The sequence below is a fragment of the Tamandua tetradactyla genome, chromosome 15, assembly GCF_023851605.1.
Source record: "Tamandua tetradactyla isolate mTamTet1 chromosome 15, mTamTet1.pri, whole genome shotgun sequence".
NCBI classification, from domain to species: domain Eukaryota; kingdom Metazoa; phylum Chordata; class Mammalia; order Pilosa; family Myrmecophagidae; genus Tamandua; species Tamandua tetradactyla.
The window spans coordinates 78,184,074-78,192,371 of record NC_135341.1 but is presented as its reverse complement, the minus strand read 5'-3'; positions in this window follow the sequence as shown (position 1 = coordinate 78,192,371).

Here is an 8,298-nt window from a genome sequence, read left to right as displayed (position 1 = left end):
TCTGATCTTTTATTCCTCCTCCTTTTTTCTTCCTTTCTTCGCTTTCTCCTTTTCCTCTTTCTCTTTATTCTTTTTTGTTCATTAATCTGATAAATATTTCCAAATCACCTACTTTATGCCTCACACTGGGCTTGGCTCTGGGAAACAAGCAGTGAAGAAAGACAAAGTTTCTTCCCTATCAAGTTTACATTCCACTGGGGGGAGGCTAACAATAAAACACATGAATAAATAAGTAAACACATGAATCAATAACATAATAGTAAGAAATAAAATCACTGTTGCTATAAAGAAAATAAGAAGAGTCTCATGCCCAAGGTTGACTGGGGGTGGGGGCTGCTTTAAATCATGGGATTAGGGAAGGCTTCTTGGAGGAGGTGGCATCTCAGATCAGCCATGAAGGAGAAGGAAGCAGCCACGTGAAGATGTGGAGCCTGAGTATTCCCGGGGGTGGGAATGGCAGCAGCTAAGACCCTGCAGAGGGAAGGATCTCAGCAAGTTTGAGGGACCAAAAGGTCCAGGAACCTGGGGCAGAGCAGGCAATGGAAAGGGCAGTAGGAGAAGAGGTGGGAGACGTAAGCAGCTGTGCAGCAAAAAGGTGACTCTGGATGCAATTTTAGAAGATTTGCAAACCTTTTAAACAAAGAAGCAATATCACCTAAGTCATGTTTCCAAAGAATCACACACCAGAGGCAGCGTGGAGAGTAGACGAGGAGGTGACAGGCCTGACCAGGAGTGAGCTGGTGGGATTGTGGCACGGGCAGTCAGGGTGGAGAGGGGTGAGTACTGAGTGAGCGCCTGCAAAGTGCCAGCTCCCAAGAGATGAATAAGACTCCAGCCCCTGCTTCTGAAAGGTTTCTGGTGAGAAGCCAGACAAGGAAAGAAGTTCACTGAAGTGGAGCTCTGAGTGTTGAGATAGAAGCCTGGCAGGTCACAGGGGACCCAGGAGGGAGGGACCAGCCCCACCTGAGCAGGGTAGGGAGGCTGTGGAGAGAGCCCCAGCTCTTCAGAATCATCACCTACTGTGGATGCAGATGAAAATGCCTGCAGCTAGCCTCAGGGCATGCCAGTGGATCACTGTCAGGAGACCGGTGGTCTTGGATGGAAGGAAAAGTATTCCCACGAGGAGAGGCATCAGCCATTTCTTACATAGTCCTAAAAGCTGACAGTGAGGAGAACAGAATGATTCCCATCAGGCAGCTGCCTTTACCAAGAGCTGGTTTTCCCAATGGTCATCCACTGATCACCAAGCTGAGTCTCTAAGGATGCATAGGGTTTCCCAGGCAAAGGGAGGCTGAGGACATTCCCAGAAGATGCATGTTCAAAGGCGAGAAAGCCTAAGAGGAGAGGAACGGGGGTCTCACGTCAGCAGCCAGCGCCAACCTCCTGCCATGTGAGAGAACCACCTGGGAAGTGGCTTCTCCAGCCGCAGTCAATAGTTCAGATGATGCAGCCCCGACCGACATCATGGCCACATCGTCTTGAGAGACCCCGAGCCAGAAATGCCCAGCCAAGCCACTCCTGAACTCCTGAGCCCCAGAAACTGTAGAAGATCATAAATGTTTATTGTTGTTTTGAGCCATTAAGGTTCGGCATAATTGGTTACACGGCCATAGATAGCTAATCCTGAAGGTGAGTGTTGAGATGGACGAGAGAAGACGCTAGAGAGGAGCTGGGCGCTGGTCCCAGGGGATGTGCTTCACTTCGTGTGTCCCCAGGCTTGGCCTTGCAAGCATCTCCCTCTGCCAGTGGCCCCTGGATGTGCCCAGAAGTGCATCCTTCCTGTCCTCAGCCATCCCCTTATGCTGCTTCCTGTGACTGTTCACAGGCGTAAGAAGGGTTTTGAGAAGAACTCATCTAACTCATAGAGGCTACTCTGTGCCAGCACTAAGCCAAGGACTCTCACGCTGCAGTTTCATGAAGTTCTCACGCAGCCCTTTGAGGTGAGTATTATACTCCCCAGTGCCTAGGGCAATGTCTGGCGCATGGCAGACCTTTGTATAAGTATAGACCAGGCTGCAGTAATAAACAGGACTCAGAATTTCAGGGGCTTACTGATATATCCCAGAGGAATTTGGGTAGGGACTAAAGAAGTATTTGCAAAGTCACCTTGGGGGAGGAAATACTCAACTTCCCCACTTTTAGAATTCCTGATAGTCTCATAAGCTGTGGAGACAACCATTCAATAGGCCAAGCCTTCAATCTTGGGGTTCGCCCCTTTGAAACTTATTCCTGCAGAAGATACGCTAAGCCTACTTATAATTATGCCTAAGAGTTCACCCACAGAGAACCTCTTTTGTTGCTCAGGTGTGGCCACCTGTCTCTCTTGGCAGGTGAACTCACTGCTCTCCCCCTTTCATGGGACACAACTCTCAGGGGTATAAATCTCTCTAGCAACATGGGACAGAAATCCCAGGAAGAGCCGGGACCCAGCATCAAGGGATTGAGAAGCCTTCTTGACCAAAAGGGGAAAGAGAGGAATGAGACAAAATAAAGTGTCAGTAGTTGAGAGATATCAGGCAAAGGGAGGCTGAGGTTGAGAGGTTATTCTGGAGGTTATTCTTACACATTACATAGATATCCCTTTTTAGTTTATGGTGAATGGAGTGGCTGGAGGGAAGTAGCTAAAACTGTTGAGCTGTGTTCCATTAGCCTTGATTCCTGAAGTCAATTATATAAAGATATCACTTTCACAATGCGACTGTGTGATTGTGAAAATCTTGTGTCTGATGCTCCTTTTATCCAGGGTATGGACACATAGGTAAAAAAATATGGATAATAAATAAATAAATGGGGGATAAGTAGTAAAATAAATTGGGTAGATAGAAATACTAGCGGTCAATGAAAGGGAGGGGAATGGGATATATGAGATTTTTCTTTTTTAATTTTATTTCTTTTTCTGGAGTGATGCAAATGTTCTGAAAAATGATCATGATGATGAATACACAACTATGTGGTGATATTGTGAGCCATTGATTATACACCATGTATGGACTTCATGTGTGTGAAGATTTGTCACTAGAAATATATTTTTTTAATTGCAGGGGCCTTAAAGAATGAGAAATGTGTTCCTTTCTCATTAAAATCCCAAATTTTAAAATGTTGTTTTTGTTTTGCATGTAAGGTGAAAACCCAGTGAATATAACTTTAGTAACCTTTCTTTCTGTCTCAAAAAAAGTCAGAATACTAAACTGATGGGACATGACTCCCAGGGGTGTGGACCTTCCTGGCAACGTGAGACAGAAATTCTAGAATGAGCTGAGACTCAGCATCAAGGGATTGAGAAAACCTTCTCGACCAAAAGGGGGAAGAGTGAAATGAGACAAAATAAAGTGTCAATGGCTGAGAGATTCCAAACAGAGTCGAGAGTTTATCCTGGAGGTTATTCTTAAGCATTAAATAGATATCACCTTGTTAGTCAAGATGTAACAGAGAGGCTGGAGGAAACTTCCTGAAAATGTAGAGCTGTGTTCCAGTAGCCATGTTTCTTGAAGATGATTGTATAATGATATAGCTTTCACAATGTGACTGTGTGATTGTAAAAATCTTGTGTCTGATGCTCCTTTTATCTACCTTATCAACAGACGAGTAAAATATACGGAATAAAAATGAATAATAGAGGGAACGATGTTAAAATAAATTTAGATTGAAATGCTAGTGATCAATGAAAGGGAGGGGTGGGGGATATGATATGTATGAATTTTTTCCTGTTTTCTTTTTATTTCTTTTTCTGGATAGATGCAAATGTTCCGAGAAATGATCATGATGATGAATATGCAACTATGTGATGATACTGTGAATTACTGATTATATATGTAGAATGGAAGGTCAAAAGTTAAGAATGTTTGTGTTTGTTTGGTATTTTTAAAAAAATTTAAAAATTAAAAAAAAAGACTACTAAACTGAACTAAGTTGTTCTTTAATTCAATGAAGGATTAAATAGATTCTTTTTCTGTGGGTTAAAAGCATAAAATGTTCTAGGGAAACTGCTTTGTTATTTACTGTGCTGAGGAGGAGCATTAATAAAAGTTGCCAAGCATTTTGGTAGCTTCTGCATACATATTCCTGGGATATTGCTGCCCCCCCCCCATCCCCACCCCATGCACTTGCATGCTCCCAATGCCTCAGGCAGGTGAAGAGCCCAGCAGCCCAGGACATAGAGTTGACAAAGGCTGAACAAGGCCTCTGAGTAACTCACGTGGGCTCCAAACAGGGATATACAGACCCTGGGGGTACATTCGGGCTATAACAGCTACAGATGGTTTTAGCAGAACCAATTTCCTGATCTGTAGCTTACCTGAACTATCTCTTAAAACTGATCTATCTGGGAATGGGCATGGGGCAGAGGTGTTCTGGCAGCCTCCTTCCCCTCCTGCCCCTTTCACCACCATTGTCTCCTAGTGGCAAAGTAGTCTCATTTAGGTGCATTGTCCCCAGATGTCAGAACCCCTAAATAAGGGGACACTTAAAACACCCTCCCCCAAAGCTTAGCCTACCTATAGGCATGCCTAAGAGTCACCTCTGGAGGACCTCTTTTGTTACTCAGATGCGGCCTCTCTCTCTCTAAGCCCAACTCTGCAAATGGACCATTGCCCTCCCCTCTACATGGGACATGACATCCAGGGATGTCACGCTGGTGGCATGGTCCTGGCACCATGGGATCAACAATGCCATCCTGACCAAAGGGAGAAAAGAAGTGCAACAAATAAGGCAACAGTGGCTGAGAGAGTTCAAATAGAGTCAAGAGACTACTTGGAGGTTACTCTTATGCAAGCTTCAGTTAGACATTGCTACCTACCATAACTTGTCAACCCCCAACCAAAACCCATTCCAGCCAATCCTAAAGAACACCTAGGGGAATATAAGATTCTACAAAGGTTCCATGCACTAGAGTAACTTTCCAGAAACCTACAACCTCTAGATCAGTCCCTGGCTAGATAAGTCCTGAAATGCAGGGTGGGGGGCAGCCTTTCCAGAACATCAACTAGTTTCATTCTCTCGACAGTTCCTTCCAACATGAAAAAGTTAAAATGGGCATAGCCCAAACACCCTTAAAGAGTTGGAAAAAGATCAAAGGTGATGGTGGAGTTACACAGAGAAGGTAGGGTTTAACAAATGAGCATGATTGCTGAATCATTAAATTTATGTTTCTTTTAGTCTCCAGTACCTTAGAGCAGCTAGAAATAAAAACCTAAAAATGTGGAATTGTAGCCCATACCAAACTCCGCACTCCGTTCTACAATTAATTTGCGATGTACTTTGAAATTTATTGCTTTTTTGTATATTTCTTATATTTCACAGTAAAATCAAGAGGGCTGCTAAAAAAAAAAAAGAAGCAAAAACACCCTCCCCCAGCCATTAATCCCTCTGAGAAATACATTTCAAAAGCAAATGTTATTTTGTTTAATAATTATTTGTCCAAATGAATAACATATTTTGTGTCTAGATAAATTCTATACTAACAATAATTGTAACATGATTTAATCCAGAATAAAAATGTCAAATCCTAGAACCTTATAATCACAGAACATTTTTTAATGTTTTTACATTTTTATTGAGGACAATTATGGTGCGAGATCAATCGAAGACTTTTTAGCATAAAATATATTAGAAGAGAAAAAAATTCTGTGGGAGTAGAAAATGGAAACAAAATTTTAAGGGAAAGAGTTAAGCAGTATTTGCAATTCTTAAAAAAAGAGCTTCTTTGTGTATTTTATTTTTCCTGACACATATTGGTGGGTAGTAAATTGTGATGGTATTTAGATACCATATGGTACATTTAAAAGAGCAATGGGACAGGCTTATTTCTCAAAGGCATTTTTACAAAAATGGTGTCATTTGGAGTTACTTAAACTTCTGATGAAAAATGTAAGTGTTAACAACATTCTAGAGAGTGAAAAAAAATTCAAAAATATCAGGCTTTTGTTAGCAAATATTTGAAGGCCGCTGGCCCCGTGGACATGACCCATCTCAGCTGGAGCCCACCAGCTCGGCCGAGGCCCCCTCCAGCTGCGCAGCCCTGCACACAGCTGTCAGAACTCACCAGCCGTGACCATGGTACCCGCAGGTGTCCTGCCCGCAGGTGCACAGCCCCAGAGGACTGAGCTTCCCACGCCCAGCCCCAGCCCTGCCCATTCACATCGGTAGGTGTATGAAGATACCGCAATAAAAAAATTAAAAAAAAAAAAAAAATCCTTTCCAAAGTGGCTGAAAGAACAGCAGCTCTGCTCTGGGGAAGCAGCAAAAAGTGACCCTGGGGGGCGGCAAAGCCCCTCCGCCTCCTCTCCCGCAAAAGCAGGAGAAGTGGGGGTCAAGACCGCAGCAGGGGCCACGCTGGGCCAGACTTTCCCTGGGTGACCAGGTTTGGGGAAGACAAAGTGCTGTAGGGAAGGGAGTAACACGCACCTCTAAAACCTCAAGCCTGGAGTCTTCCTTTCCAAGTCCTGGGGTGGGGGGAGCCCCAAAGTGCCCAGAGTACCAGCGTCTCCTCCCATCATTCAGAGTGCCCCTTCACAAAGCCCCCACCCACCTGGGTTGCCTATCCTTGGAGGTTGTCAAGGGACACCAGCCCCCGGCCTGAAGAGCAGGGCCTGGAGTCGAAGCTTCCTGCCCCAAGTGCCCTCCCGGGTCCTGACAAGGCCTGGAATGAGCCACGTGGTTGGGGAAAACGCAGAGGAGACAAAAAACCAACCGGCCGGCAGGGAGCAGCTCTCTCCAATGTGGCTCCTGCCCCAAGTTCAGCCAACGTGGCCGAAAGAGACTAAAGAGAAAGGCCAACCCCTGCAAAAGAAGGCAAGAGAGAAGAGAGCAGGAGAGGGATGCCAACAGAGGTCAGGGAAACGGGAAGCAGGTAGATGAGGCGTGAGATTTCTCCCCGCTGCTAAGGGTTTTGGGAGCCGGGAAAGAAACAAGTCCATCAGAGCCCCAGACTGTCTTCAAAAGTGGAGGCAGAAGACACCTCTAACACAGAGGCAAGGGTGAGGCTGAAAGCAAGGGGATTATTGGAAAGCCTTATAAAGCAGAGCAAATCCCAGGTCCCCTTCCTCACGAAATTACCATGTGGAGAGACTGACGATGGTGGTCACGGGGGTACGGGCGTAGCTTACCCCACACACCTCCTTTAGCTTCCCTTCCCTGTTCCGCTCTCAAATCCCACTGGTAGCCAGGCTTCGAGCCTCCAGGCAGGGGGTGCGAAGCATCCTTCACTGGGAACCTGGCCAGCCCAAGGGAAATGACCTATATAGCTACAATTTTGAGATCCCCAAAATCAGGGCCAGAACTTCGCCCCACTGCTTTTCTACGAGACCTGCCAAGAAACCAGCTCTGACCCACACAGGGCTTCCATCAGCTTTTAAATGTCTCACTCCTAAACGGGACCTGACTGCCAAGAATCAAAGTCACTTGAGGGAAGCCTTAACAACAAAAAACAAACCAAGACAAACAAACAGAAAAATGAACTCCAAGGAAACAGGGATGACGTGGGAATCAGAATAAGAGAACAATTTAAATAATTACTATCCCCAGAGGGATGAGGGAAGATAATTAATTCATGAAAGAAGAAAATAGTACTATCAAAAGAAACAATCGGACAATACACAGCTCTTGAACATTAGAAATGGTAGCAAAAATATAGAAGGGTTGTATAAAAAATATTCTGAAATATAAGTGGAAGAAATTTCCCAGAAAAGGAAAAAATAACGGGGAAAACCTTAAAAACTAGAGAATCATTTTGGGAGTGTTAACATCCAAATAAGTAGAGTTCCAAAGGAGAGAAGAGACTTGGAGACAGGTAACAAAAATCATATTTGAGAAAATTTTCCAGAGCTGAGGCACATGAAGTGACAGATTGAAGGGCCTACCAAGGGCCTAACACAATGAACAAAAAATATGAAGGAAATTTCAGGCCATCAGACATGCAGAGAAAATCTTTGAAACTTCCAGAGAAAGAGAAAACAGTTCACATTCACAGATTGACAATCAGAATTGCATGATTTTTCTCAAGAGCAACACTGGAAGCAAGAAGACAATGACCCATCCATGTTATTACATGGATGGACCTAGAGAACATTATGCTGAGTGAGACTAGCCAAAAACTAAAGGACAAATACTGTATGGTCCCACTGATGTGAACCGACATTCGAGAATAAACTTGGAATATGTCATTGGTAACAGAGACCATCAGGAGATAGAAATAGGGTAAGATAATGGGTAATTGGAGCTGAAGGGATACAGACTGTGCAACAAGACTGGATACAAAACTCAGAAATGGACAGCACAATACTACCTAATTGTAATGTAATT